We start from the raw sequence: 14,804 nt of genomic DNA on the forward strand, positions 1-14,804 counted from the left end.
CAAGAGAAAGAAAGAAATAGGAATGGAAGAAGTCAAACTATCATTATTTGCAGATGACATGATCCTTTACACAGTAGACCCTCTAAAATACTTCTCAAACTAATAAACAAATTCAGTAAAGTAGAAGGACACAAAAAGTAACACATAAAAATGACCAATTACTACATGAACAAAATGTTCTGCATTTTAAAAAAAAAAAAGTAAATCAAAACCACACTGAGATTTCATCTTACCCCAGAAAGAATGGTTGTCACAAAAACAGGAAATTATGGCAAGGTTGTCAGGAAAAAGGAGCCCTTCTTCACTGTCAGTGAGAATGTAAGCTAGTGCAACTCTGTAGAAATCAGGTTCCTCAAAAAGCTAAAACTAGAGGCTGCATTTGACCCAGCTCTACCTCTTCTGGATATCTTCCCTAAAAGTTAAAGACATCATACATGATACCCATGCTTACAGCAGTATAACTCACAATAGTTAAATCTTGGAAATGGCCTACATGTTCATCAATAGATAAATAGATAAAGGAAATATAGTATATATATTTAATGGAGTACTAATCAGCCATAAAGAATGATAATTTTGAATCATTTATAGGAAAATTAATATACCTTGAACTATAATGCTAAGTGAAATAAATCAGATGCAGGAGGTTAAATATCACATGATTTCTCTTGTATGAAAAATTTTAAAAATAGGTTAGATTATAAGAAACAAGCAATAGCTATTTTGTTGAATGGAAAAGAATCTGGGAAGGAGGAAGAAGGGAGGATGGAAAAGAGAAGGAAAGTAAAAAGAATTAAAATGTGATGTGTACTAACTCCCCTCAACGAATGCATTTGTGATCACTTATCTTATATGATCAGAAGGATTCCCAATCACTTTTTAAAAACATTACACTGAAGGTTCTATCCAGTATCATGAAGCAAACCAACGACCAAATGGATGAACAAATACAATTATAAAGATTTAAATGGAAGAAGTATAACATAACCCTAAAAGCATACATGAGTCATAATGGAACCAAGAAGTCAATAATAACTCTGAATACAAACTAATATATACAAATCAAATGTATTTCTATATACAATCAAAAACTGGAAAATGAAATTTAAAAACAATTGTATTTGTAATAGCATCCAAAAACATAAAACAACTAAAGATATATTAAAATATGTGTAAGAGCCATTCACTGGAAAATACAAAAAGAAATTAAAGGTATCTAAATAAATGGGAAACATGTCGTGTTTCTGGTCTGTAGGATTCAGAATAGTTAGGATGTCACTTCCATTCAAATTGATCTATGGATTCATTGTAATTCCAATAAAAAAATCAGCACACATTTTGTATAGAAATTGTAAAAATCTAGAATAGACTAGATGCACACACTTGTAATTCCAGCACTCTGGTAGGTTGAGGCAGGAGGATTACAAGTTCAAGCCCAACTTGGGCAACTTAGCAGTTTAACAAAACGCTGTCTCAAAATAAAACAATAAAAAGGCTTGAGCATCTAACTCAGTGCATAGGCCCTGGGTTCAATCCCCAGTGTTGCAAAAAAAGAAAGAAAAAACCTTTGAAACAGAAAAACTGAGTTGGAGAACATATATAACTGATTTTAAAGCTAAGCTAAAGTAATTGATATTTACTATAATGCAAGTGATCAAGAGAATCTGATATTGGGATAAAAACATAAATAAGTACAATAAAATAGAGAGACCAGAAGTGGACCCACAAATACTTGGAGAATTGATTTTTTTTTACAAAAAGACCAAAGTAAGCCAATATGAAAAAGATAGTCTTTTCAGCAAATGGTGCTGGAACAACCAAATATCCATACAAGGAATAATTAATCTTGTTATTTGCTTCACACTACACACACACACACACACACACACACACACACACACAAACACACACACATACACACACTCACCTCTAAACGGATCAGAGTTCTAAACATATAAGCTAAAATTATAAAATTTTTAGAAAAAAGTATAAAAGAAGATTTTTGAACCATGGAGTAGGCAGAGATTTCTTAAATAGGATGTAAAAATCATATAAAATAAAAAGAAAAAGTGCATTAAAATTCATCAAAGTTAAAACCTTTGACTTTCAAAAGATATCATTAAGAAAAGGCAAGTCACAGACTAAGACGAAATGTTTGCAAAACATTTATTTAACCAAGGTTTGTATGTAAAATATATGAAGAAATCTTACAGCTCAATGATTTTTGTAAAAAGTAATACAATTATTAAAGCAAACAGAAGATTTAAACAGCTATATCGTAGAAGCAGATATATAAACAACCATTAAATCCATGAATAGACATTCAACATTTTTAGTTCCAGGTAAATGCAAGTTAGAACCACAATGAGATAACACAAAACATCCAAACTAAAACAACTAAAATTAAAAAGATTAAAAAGACCAAATGTTGCTCACGCGTTGCCAGTGAGACTACAAAATACTACAGCCATTTTGGAAATATGTCAGCAGTTTTTACAGAATTAAAGGTGCACTTACTACATGACCCAGCAATCCTGCTTCTACATATTCTCTAAAAAGAAATGAAAACATAGCAATATAAATATACATAAATCTTCATAGCACCTGGTTAGATCCACTTTGAAGCAATAGCAAATAACCTAGCTTGTTAGCTAGAGGCAAAAAAAAAAAAAAAAAAAAGCCAACCAGTTAGGGCCCTGGAGAAAGAAAAAAATGAGAGATTAAGTACAATGAGACCCAAGATAGAGGCTTGAGAATAGACATGAGGATGGGCATAAAGTGTGACAATCTATGTGTCGCCCGCCTATCACCATCCACCAGAGACCATCTGTCACAGAAGAGGTGCTTGCCAGCCAAGCAGACAAAATAAGTTGGGCACCTGACATCAGTAACCTCACTTATTAGAAGTTTGCCTCTTTTATTATGGGCTCTCAGCCAGCACCATGATCTGAGGGCTAAAAGTCATTAATATATCAGCATAGGATCCCACTTCTCAGCAAAGAAAATACCACAGTCTTTCTGGCTCTAGGTTCTACTGGTTACATCATATCATGCACACCACAAGAGACTAGCTTGCTGGGGAGGCTTTCCTTGTATTACATTCTTTTAAGGTGACTCATGAGTTCCTGGTTTATACCCACAAAGTCTTAAGATGTACCAATAAATGGAAGTTAGGTTATTTCCTTTACTATCACCTTAAGTGGTAGTAATACCTTCACTGTCAGCTAAGCTGTTTCTCCAAAAATGCTGCTCAGGCTTCCAGCTCTTCTAGCTTGCTTGTGCCCTGTGGACTTCTTGCTTGTGCTTGGCTGAAGATATATCACTGCCATCTCTCGCTGGCTGGCTCCTGGGCCAGCCTGACCTTACAACTTGCTGGGATGGACAGAACTCAGGTAGTAATGGGCGGTTTCAGATGTGTGGCCACTTGCTCAAGCACTCCATCTCTACCAGAATTCAATTTTGTGTGTCATTTAAGCTGATGTTTTAAATTAGCTCTATTTTTTTCACAAAGCGGTCTTGCTATGCAGTCTCCAATTTCTACACATAAACCATTTCTCAAACAACATGCATAAAAGTTGAAAACATGAAAATCAAGCAATAGACTTATAAGTTTAGAGTGCTGATTTCCAGAAATAAAAGTATAAGAATCCTAATCTTTATTTTGAATTATAATCTTGTACTTGTTTCTTGCAGTTTATTTTGCTTTGTAATTGAAATCAAAAGTCAACTTCCAAAATGACTAAAGACTTCAGGTTATTTGGGCATGCTTTATTTTACAGGAACAAATGAATGACCCCTTGATTAATATTAGCAGTTCTATTTTTTTACTATCAAAGCAAAAAATCAAAATAAGATATTAAACTAATTATCCAACTCAACCAGTTGACAAAGACATCAATGTTGCCAAAATGAGCTATTAATTAGCTCCCAAAATCTCAACCACAAAGCTGAATATTCATGTATTAGCTAATGCACAAAAATCTGACTTCCGTTGCCTAGAAGGATGGTAGGCATTTGAAAAACCAAACACAAAGATCTAGTGCTGCCTGTATTAAACTTAATTTAAAATTTAAATTGAATCACTGCCCTAATAAAAATGATATTTACCAAGTCATGAAGCCTGGACAGGAAGGCTTTTCCATGGAAAGTCGCCACTATAGTTGGTTAAGGGTCCCCAAAGAGCTGTGTGCTGAGAGCCTGGTCATCAGCCTGCAGCACTATTTGGAGGTGGTGGAACTTTTAGGAATCCGGGCCTAGTGGAAGGAAGTTAGGTCAGTGGGGGTGTGCACTGGAAGGGGACATTGGGACCCAGCCCCTTCTCTCTGCCTCTCAGACACCGTGAAGTAAACAGGCCTCCTGCAAGGTACAACTGCCCTGCCACAGGCCCCAAAGCAGCAGAATCAACAAACCATGGAATAAAACCTCTAGAACCATGAGCGAAAATAAAAATTGTCTTCTTTTCTTTTGTATTTTGTTTCCATTTGTTTGAGACAGGATCTCATATGTAGTTTAGGCTGGCCTTGAACTCACTGTGTAGCCCAGTTTGACCTCGAACTCACAGCGATCCTCCTATCTCAGCCTCCCAAGTGCTAGGATTACAGGCGTGTACCACCATGCCAGGACCAAAATTTTTCTTCTTATAAGTTGATTACATAATGTATTTGTTGTGGTAATGGAAAGCTGACTAGCACAATGGATATCAGTGATGCTTTGCAAATACAAAGTGTAGTAAGGCTGGGGTAGCCAGGCCATATCTTCCAAGCCTAATAATTTCCATGAGCTCCAACACTTTCAACTCCAGTTCAGCTGCGTTATTTTGCCTGAGGGATTGAACACTGGAGTATGAAATAATGAACACCCCTTTTCTACCTCCCTCCCAGCAGTCCTTGATCAATGAATAAGGAGAATTAGTATATAAATATTCCAACTTCCCTGGGATAACACAAGACAATGTGTTTTATGTCAGTTCCCAGGATCTCTCTGTAAGATTAAAATCCAGTCCCTCCAGTGCTGGGTAATGGGTGCTTGACAGCACCCCCACTCCTGGCTGCCTCACCCCTTTCCTGTCCTAACCTCCTCAATCCCACACCCCCAACATAAATGCCAACTCCAACACACCACACTTCCTGTACTTCTTGTATCAGTGGTAAGCATGGGAATGCCCCTCAGGGTGAGCTTTGTGTCATTAACCCTACGCAATGGCCCCACTACTTAGAACAGCATTTGGTGGACAGTAACTTCTGCAATGACGTAGTTGGAAATCTAGGAGTGCACTGAATACCGCACAGGCTGACGAACCCAGCCAGTCCCTTCCTGGGAAATCTACATGTGACATACATGGAAAGAGAGTGGATCACGGCTGCAGAAACTCAGGGAGACTCTGGTCAGCGGGCGGGGAAGCGGCAAGAAGAATTTAAGAAGAGATGGCACAGTGTGTCTTCAATAGTTATAGGAAACAATGATTTATATGTTTCAGGGTTTCATTTTATAACAAAGAACCTACAATTAAAACAAATACCTTGTGCCTTTAATGTTCCTACTCAACTCTCTACAACTGATAAGTCAACAGTGTCTTATGGATTTCAAATATTTCAAATATCATTGTATGCCCAAAAAAACCATGTCTATACCTGACATTCCAAAGATTTAGTGAACATTTGCCCTGGAACTTTGTCAGTTCCCACAAAGGGCCTTAAGCTGAAATTTGTTATCTTTTAAGACACTGTAATATTCCTCTTTCTTTTGTCATTTGCTTCCTTCTGCACGTCTGTGTCAGAAAACAGTCCTTCAAAACACTAGCATTTTGCCTTCCTTTGAGTTATAGCCCAAACTATACCATAGCTAAAGGCACAGCTCTGCAGCTAGAAGCTGCACAGAGATTTTCAGAGTTGTGCAAGTGTTAATGAAGTTTTGTAAAACTATTTAAAGAGAAGCACAAGCCAGGTGTGGCATAAATCCCAGTGCTATGAGAGGCTGAGGCTGAAGGATCACATGTTTGAGGCTAGGTGGGGCAACCCAGTGACTGAGAACCAGACTCAAAATAAAAAATATAAAAAATTGCTGGGAATGTAGCTCAGTGAGAAGGCCCTGGGTTCAATCCTCAGTGTCATTATAAACAAATAAATAGGAAACACACACCCACTTGTCGTCTTTTCAGCCCTGGCATAGAAAACAAAAATGTGTTCGAACTGTTAAGATTGTTTGTAACTATCATCTTCTGCTCTTGGTCCAGGAACCCCACAGAAGGAGAAGGGAAGGTATCACCTACACATGAGAGACAGGACCTGAGCTTCCTAGCCTACAATTCTTCGTCCTATCTAATTATGAGGTTGGATTAGCTGTAATTTGTGATTTTAACATTATGAATCCCTTGACAGGAAAGGTCAAGTTTTCCAATTTAATGGCTGAGACCGCTAAGTAGATAGTTTGTAATAGCTTAAAATATTTCTAATAGGTCCAATATATGGAACAAGAATCTTGAATAAGAAATAATCTTTGAAACTCAATTGAATTGTCAGAGAGTATGGACTGGGTATTTTAAACTCAGGAGTACCCCCAAAGATCAGTCTTTCCCTTCCTACCTTATATCTAATACTTTGTTTTTAAAAAGAAAGCAAGAATCCATATAATCTTTCATTTTGGAAGTGAAACAAAGATTTTTAAATGCATGTAAACTTAGTTTCTAGCTAAATTCAGCGACATCATGGCCCATTTTATCCCATAATCCTACTTGGGTGATAACAGAATGATGAACAAGTGGTATTTCTATAGTTGTGTGAAAGATCCATGTTTACTACAACTTTCTCATTGAACCTATCTGTTCTGGTTTGTTATTGTTTATTTTTTAAAGTTTTTGGGTACAATTTAGGTACACATAATGATCACATTCGTAAGAGGGAATTTGTACATGTACATGATACATCTTGATTCCTCTTTTTTATCTGTTCTGTTTTGAACATAAACTTGAAGTGGTTTCTTTTTAATCTTGTTGCTTCCAAATATCCGCATTTTATGTCTATACTCATTAGACGAGGGAGAAGGGGTGAATATTTCCACCATAGCTTCCTTTGGAGGAAAAAGTTCGTGAATTGAAACATAAAGCCTCCTGTACTCTTGATCCGTCATACTTAGCTCAAGACAGAGATTTCTAGCTGAACTGTAAGATGACCTTTATTTCTAGCTAACAAAGGCATAGGAGCTCAGGAATCTCATAATTATACCCTGTGGGCCAGCTCCAGAACTAGCTTCCAAATGGCCTTTGGAGAGTCACTTCAATGACGGTCTTTAGCTGCAGGGCAGCGGGAACCAGTGTGCCCTTTGATAAGAGCCAAATCTCTTCATTCTTTGTAGAGGTCTACGGGCAGGTGCTGCCTTCTGAAACCTACTCTCCAAATTCTCCCATATGTATGCAAAGATACCAGCATTTTAAACTGTATTTCCAAAAGCCCAAAGCTTTCACCTGGTAAAATACACTTTTCTTTTCCCCGTAAATTTCAACTGTTTATCTTTCTAGGCAGTGTTTTCATGTGTATATTTTCTACCTATCTTCACCAGGTAAAGATTGTTTTCCTTTCCTTCCCAAGGTCACCTTCAAGGCCCCTGTGGAAATGTGTTTTGGGCTTGCGCTGTCAAAGTATATTCTTAGGATCACAAATCATCCCTTTCTTCCTCTCCCACACAACTCCTAGAGCTCAGAAAAAGCTGCATTTTGAGCAGAGAGCTCCTGAATAAATATTGATTTTTAGTATGAGTTTAGTAGCCTGAAAACTAAGAGCAATTCATTTGTGAGGATTATCTGCAACCTCTGACAACAGTGCTTCTTGGAAAAGGCTGGTGATAGCACATTTATATATGAATCTGATTCATGAGATCCTCAACTTGCAGTGTGTGTATTTTCTTCACTTGAATAAAATATTCTGACTTGACAGAAATAAAACCTAAGGAACACATCCAGGTTAACTTAACCAGTGATTCTTATTCACCAGCAGACACAAAAAAGGAGCTAGCAACAAAAAGATGAAAAATAAAATAATTAAAAATTCATTTAATTTTATCACTTTAAATCTATAAAGTATTTCAATAAGCATTAATGCAATAATATGTATTAAACATTAAGATGCCATCATAGTTATTACCTTAGTGGGCACTGGTCATTTGCGTTCATTTGGCAGCCATCCGTCCTTTCTGTTTACTACATTTTTCTAAGGAGACCTCTTATTTCAGAGGTCAAATGATTCAGATCTTCTCTTCCACCTTTCCATCTCAGCCAGGGGATAGGCACATGACTGACCTTTCCCTGGACTTCGATAAAATTATTTGAAAAGGTTCACAATTATTTTAGAGGCAGAAGTGTGGGAGACAAATCATTGCCACAGTGTGTCTTGCATCAAGTTTCTGTAGCTAAGCTCCTGGCCCCTACTCCTGTCCAATCTTAAGCCTTAACCTCAATCTCGATGTTAATCATTTGTACCTAGATAATCTTTTGTGACCATTAATGGTGACATGTCAACTTGACAAGATTAAGAACCATCTATCAGATTAGTAGAGCTCACTTCTGGGGGTGTCTGTGGAGTATTTCCAAAGATGATTGGCATCTGTGGCATTCAAAAGATGATACAGCAAGTGGATGGGAGATGACTCATCCTGTCGTGGGTGGTACCAACCAATAGGCTGATAGCCTAGATAGGATAGAAAAAGGAAAAGAAGAAGGAAGTGTGCTTGTTTCTGAAGGGTTCCAGTCTGCTTGTGTGGGTATGTCTTTCCCTGCCATTGCCTTTGGACATTGGTCCCCAGTTTCTTCCAATGTAGACTTGCACTGGTGACTCTCTGGTGAGCCTCCAGGCCTTCAACGTTGGACTGGTGCTACCTCCTTGGCCTCTTGTTTTGTAGCTTCCATCTTCTTGGGCTGAGCAGCTGCCAAATTCTCCAGCTCTCCAGCCTGCAGACAACCACTTAGACCTTCCCACATCTGATGCTGAAAGCCTACTGGATGAATCCCCTTGCATAATTACATGTAGATTTTCTATCAATTGCATGCCTTTAGAGACTATTAACCAATACATTTTTCAACCCCTCATTTTTTTCTATTTTTAATGAAGACTGAGTTGTTTTCTGCAGCTTATTTCAAAAGAGAAAGAAAAAAAACCAGTCAGACCTAATGGTGTCTGATTACAATGATTACGATGGTGTCATGTCTATAATCTGATCTACTCAAGAAGCTGATATAAAAGGATCACAAGTTTGAGGCTAGCCTGGGCAATTTAGTGAGATTCTGTCTTAAAATTTAAGAGGGCGTGGAGATGTAGCTCAGTGGTAGAGTGCTTGGCTACCATACTGAAGGCCTTGGGTTCAATCCCCAGTACTTCTTTTTCTTCTTTTTTTTATTAGTACTGGTTTGCACTACATAACATTTGCATCTCTGTGTGGAGTTGCTACATGTACATAACACACCTTAACTCCTCTTTTCATCTCCTTTCTCCCCTCTCTCTTATATCCACCTATCTCTTGATCCTTTTCCCATTTAAGAAATATCTATCTCCCTACTTCTTATTATCTCTTATTTTGCTTTTTTTTTATAATTTGGGTGTCTTATATAAAAGAAACTATGTAATATTTAAGCTTCTGTGTCTGGATTGTTTTACCTAACATTATGATCTCAACAACCATCCATTTTCCTTCAACTGATGCAAGTTTATTTTTCTTTATGGCAGAGTAGTACACCATTATGTGTAAATAACACATTTTCTTTATTCACTTTTGATGGACATATTAGGCTGCTTCAATTTAGCTATTACAAATTATTCCACTATAAACTTGGGTAAGCAGGTATCATTGTAATATGATGTCTTTCACTGTTTCCAGAAGTCATCTAGAAGATGAATATCTGTTCAAATGAATTTCTAGTTTTAGTTTTTTCAGGCCTCCTCATATTGATTTGCACAGTAGTTGTACCAGTTTACATTCCCACTAACAATGTAGAAGAATTTCTTTTTCCCTGCAGCCTCAACAGTATTATTTGATTTCTTGATTATGACCATGGCATAAGATGAAATGTCAGTATTGTTTAAGTTTGCTTTTCTGTAGTGACCAATGTTGTTGAGCATTTCTTCATGTATTTATTGGCCATTTATATTTTTTCTGTGCAATGTCTATTCATATCACATGGCCATTTTGGATAGGTTCTTTTATTTGGGGGGCTCTAAGTTATTTTAAATCTTTATATATTCTAGATATTAGTCTTCTAAGGAACAGCCTGCAAAAATTTCTGTAGGTTTTCCTTCTTTTGTATTTTAAGGAGAAAAAGCAAAAACAAAATAACAACAACAAAGACAAAAACAATAAAAATGATACAGAATTTCAAAATAAGATGATGGGAAATTAACATGGTTGTTAATGTTGTTATGTTACAATTGGTTGGTATATTCCACATTGTTATCTTCAATGAAGTTGCTCAGATCACCAGATGTAAGAATGCAAGATTGATCAAAGAATTAAACATTAATCGTTCCTTTCAATAAATCATTAGCAATTCATGGTACAATTATCTTAGCATATACATTTCCCTTCCTTTTCTCCTTTCCCCCATCTCATTTGCTCTTTCCTTTTCAAAAAAGATAAACTGAACAATGAAACCAAGTTTCAAAACAAGTTATTAGAACAGTTACAATAGTTAATACACTGTGTATTGTCGTCTTCTTAGTAGTTATTCAGAAGATATATGTATGCTATCTTTGTAATTTTTCTTTTTACTCTGCTGTTTCTTTTGCTGTGCAGACGCTTTTTAATTTGAAATGACTCCATTTGTTGATTTTCAGTAGTATTTCCTGTGTAACCAGGGTTCTCTCCAGAAAGTCCTTGCCTATTCCTATGACTTCAAGAGTTTTATCTACAATTGTAACACAAAAGAAACCAGATATATTGCACTGGATAGTCAGAATTTCAGAAGAAAATGAAAACAATGAAATTCCACTTGATTTCCCTGAAGAAATATCAGTGAAAAAAAGGTCAAAAATGTGGACAAGATTAGATATTCAGGACAAACAATGCTGAGGCTCCCAGAGATTAACACCACTACTACCTCTCTAGGCCTAAAGAGCAAAGAGAGGAAATGATGTTGCTGAAACTCAAGGAGATTTGAGGCCAGAAGTAAAGAAATGCCCAATAGATAAAAGAAATACTCTCAGATGTTTTTTCCTATGGCCCAGCCCCAGTCTTCTCTTTGTGCCTCCTTGGGTTCTATCCGAAATATGTAAGTTAGTCTGGGATGGCAACTAAACTAAATAAGAATACCTGGAAAATTGGTAAAGTTTACCTCCAGGAGTGTCTACTGAAGATGTTTCCAGAGATACCTGGAAAATCAGTGTACTGGGGACTTGGGGGGACACCCACCCCACAGTGGGCAACACAATCCAGTAAGCTAGGGGCTTCAATGCAACCAACAAAAATGGAAGAAGGAAGAAGTCCACTCATGCACATAAGCTCAATTCTTGAGTGAGTGTGCTTTTTGCTGTTGCCATCACATGCAAGCATAAAACTCCTCAGCTTTTAAAGGTGGACTCTCGGGGCTGGGGATTTAGCTCAGTGGCACAGCGCCTGCCTGGCAAGCGCAAGGTCGTGAGTTCATTTCCTGGTACCAGAACCACCTCCCCCCCAAAAAAAATAAATAAATAAAGGTGGACTCTCAAAAGCAACTGTTCAGGGAGTTTCCAGACCTTCTGCCTCAAACTGGGGCCACATTTTTGGTACCTGTTGGTCTGAGGCTTCCTGCTTCTTGGACTAAGCAGCTACAGATTTCTCTAGCTCTAAGCTTGTAGATGTCCACTGTGTAACTATCCAGCCTCTGATCACGTAACTCAATATAGTAAATTCCTCTTTATAGTTATATGTATATTGTATTGGTCCTGTTCCTCTAAGGACCATAAGCAATATTAGAAGTATGTCAAGAAGGGGGAGTATGTGAAGCAGATGCAGGAGTGAGGAGTGTCAGGGGACAGAGAATAACCAACACCTACCCTGAGGAAGCTTGAGCCCTTTAAATTTTCCTATGTACGCTAGGAGTTAGTATACACTATCTCCTAAGTTTCTTATGATATAGTTTATGAGTTTTACTTTATTTACCAAAAATTGTTGAGATAGACATCTTTATGAAATGCCTACCAAAAGTAAATAAGGGCAACATTTTAAAATCTCCACTATTAAAACTTTGATGGCACCCAATTTTTAAAAAATAATTTTGTTTTCATATTTATTTTCCACTTCAAGCCTATATTTTGAGATCATATAATATGAATTTAGATAAATTTTATAACAACTCTGAAAATGTAAACTAGCTATAAGAGGTATGTGATACACGATTTTAAGGCAAAAATCATATGATTTATATTAACTTATTTCAATTGATTTAAAATAAAGCTAACATTTAATGGTATAACAAAATGATAGGGTTTTAATAAGCGATACTATATCAGAAAAATCCAAACATAAAGTATGAATTATAATAAAATAAAATCAAAATAAAATTCAAAGCAAAAAATACATTAAATTGGATTATTACACAATAATGTGATATTTTTATTAATGCAGGACAAAATCAACAAAGATACTAGTAGTAAAACTCTGTTTCAAATAAAATTTGTAAGTTTAAAAAGTAAGTAATCAACACAGTAAATGTGGATGGCATAAGTAAATCTGTTTCACATCTTGACATATCAATGAAGAAAAATTATAATATTGAAGTAGTAATGTAACTAATATAGTTGATTTAAAACTGCAGATGGAACTTGGTACTCAAAAAACAGGAAATACTTTTTCCTTAAAGATTCGTGGAAAATTTATAAAACTGATCACAAATTAAGCCACAAAGAAAACCTCAGTAAATTCTAACAAGACAGAAATTAGACAAGACATGGCCTCTGACCACAAATCTTTGTATCTAGAAGTTAATTTCAGTAATGGAAGCTGAAAAAACAAATATTTTGAAATGAGAGGAAACCATTAATAAACAACTCCCATGAAAAATCTGGAATTATGAGTACAGAGAAAAGAACAGTAAGAGAGCATAACAGATCAATACAAATATTATATGGTCAAAACAGTATCCAAGGCATATTTAGAACACAAGAAAGGAAATAAAGGGTATTTATTTCAAGAATTTAGGAGACAGCAACAAAATAAATGCAAGGAAAGTAAGGAGAAATAGATTATTATTTTTTATTTTAAAGAGATAAATATAATAAAAATGATACAGAATTTCAAGACAAGATGATAGGAAATTAATGATGGCTATTATATTGTATATTGTTATCTTCAAAGTAGTATATAAGATGTAGGCATGCAAAAGTGATCAAACAATATAAGCACAATGAACTAATAAAAGTTAGTAGTGCAATTATCTTAGCTATCGTGTGTGTGTGTGTGTGTGTGTGTGTGTGTGTGTTTGTGTGTGTGTGTGTATGTATATATAGAGAGAGAGTTAAATTTTCCCTTCCTTCTGGAAATAAATTATTTTAAAAGAAACAAAATAACCCAAAGAACCCAAAAAAAACCACAAAGAAAGTAAGAGGTGCATTTTAGTTGGAGAAAAAGACACAATAAAGTAAAACATCTCACTACTTAGTCTAATTAATCAAAACCCAGACACCTCACGAATACATAAAGATAATAGCAATAATATGAAACAGAAGAACCTAGCCACAATCATGTAGATAAATATTAAAAATTATAACATTATAAAGAGCACAAACCAGTAATTTTTTTAGATATCAAAGAAATAAATTACTTTCTAGAAAAAATACTAACGAACAATATTGACTCAGGAGGAAAGAGATGATGCGAGAAAGCCTCATGGACAAGAAAAGCATTGGTTCACAGCCTCACATGAGCAAGGTTTTACAAACCACAGGAAGCACACTCTTTTCGTGCTGTCTCACCTATTTTGGTGCAAAGAAAAGTTCTGAAATTTAAAACTTGAGTAAAATCTGAATGAGTAGACTGGTGGGGAGGTGGGGCATGGATGGACATCTAACTCTTACTCTTAAACATATTTACAAAGACAAAGTATGGAATCTGACCACGTCTTACCCCATTTATAGCCACTCTGATCTCAGCTGCCATAAACTGTCTCTTCAGTTGTTGAATAATCTCCTAACTGATTCTCCCTACTTTTGTCCCAGCCCCATGTGCTTTATTATTCACAAAGCCACCAGGGCAAGTTTTCTGAAAACGTGAGTTATAGTATGTGATTATTCTTCTCATATCATTCTAATGACTTACTGTTTGTTCAGAGTAAAAGCCAAAATTCTTACAATGGCTTGTCTCTAAACACTCATCTGATCTGCCCCCCTCCGCCCACACAGACATTACTCCACCTCTCAGACCCCTCATCCTGATACTATCCATACTGGCTCCATTCAGCCGCTCTGATTTTCTTGGAGTTCCTTCGGCTGGACAAGCCCTTCCCGGGCTTTGTACTTCCTGGTCCCTCTGCCTGAAGCTCATACCCTCATTAACACATAGCCCACTCCTCACTTTCTTTAATGTCTGCTCAAATGTGGCCTTCTGATAGGTCCTCAGAAGACCCCACTGTAAACACATGAAAACTTTCCTGCTTTATTTTCCTCACTGGGTTTATCGCTGTCTGATCTACTGTGCATTTTGTTTATTTGTCTGTGGCTACCATTAAAATACAAACTTGATAAGGGCACAAATTATATTTTGTTTTCATCCACATCCTCAGTACTTAAAACAGTGCCTTGCACATATTATATTTGCAATGAAAATTATTAGAAAGTATGGAAAAATAAAAA

This window comes from Chinchilla lanigera, unplaced genomic scaffold, assembly GCF_000276665.1.
Source record: "Chinchilla lanigera isolate Chin_1 unplaced genomic scaffold, ChiLan1.0 scaffold00048, whole genome shotgun sequence".
NCBI lineage: Eukaryota > Metazoa > Chordata > Mammalia > Rodentia > Chinchillidae > Chinchilla > Chinchilla lanigera.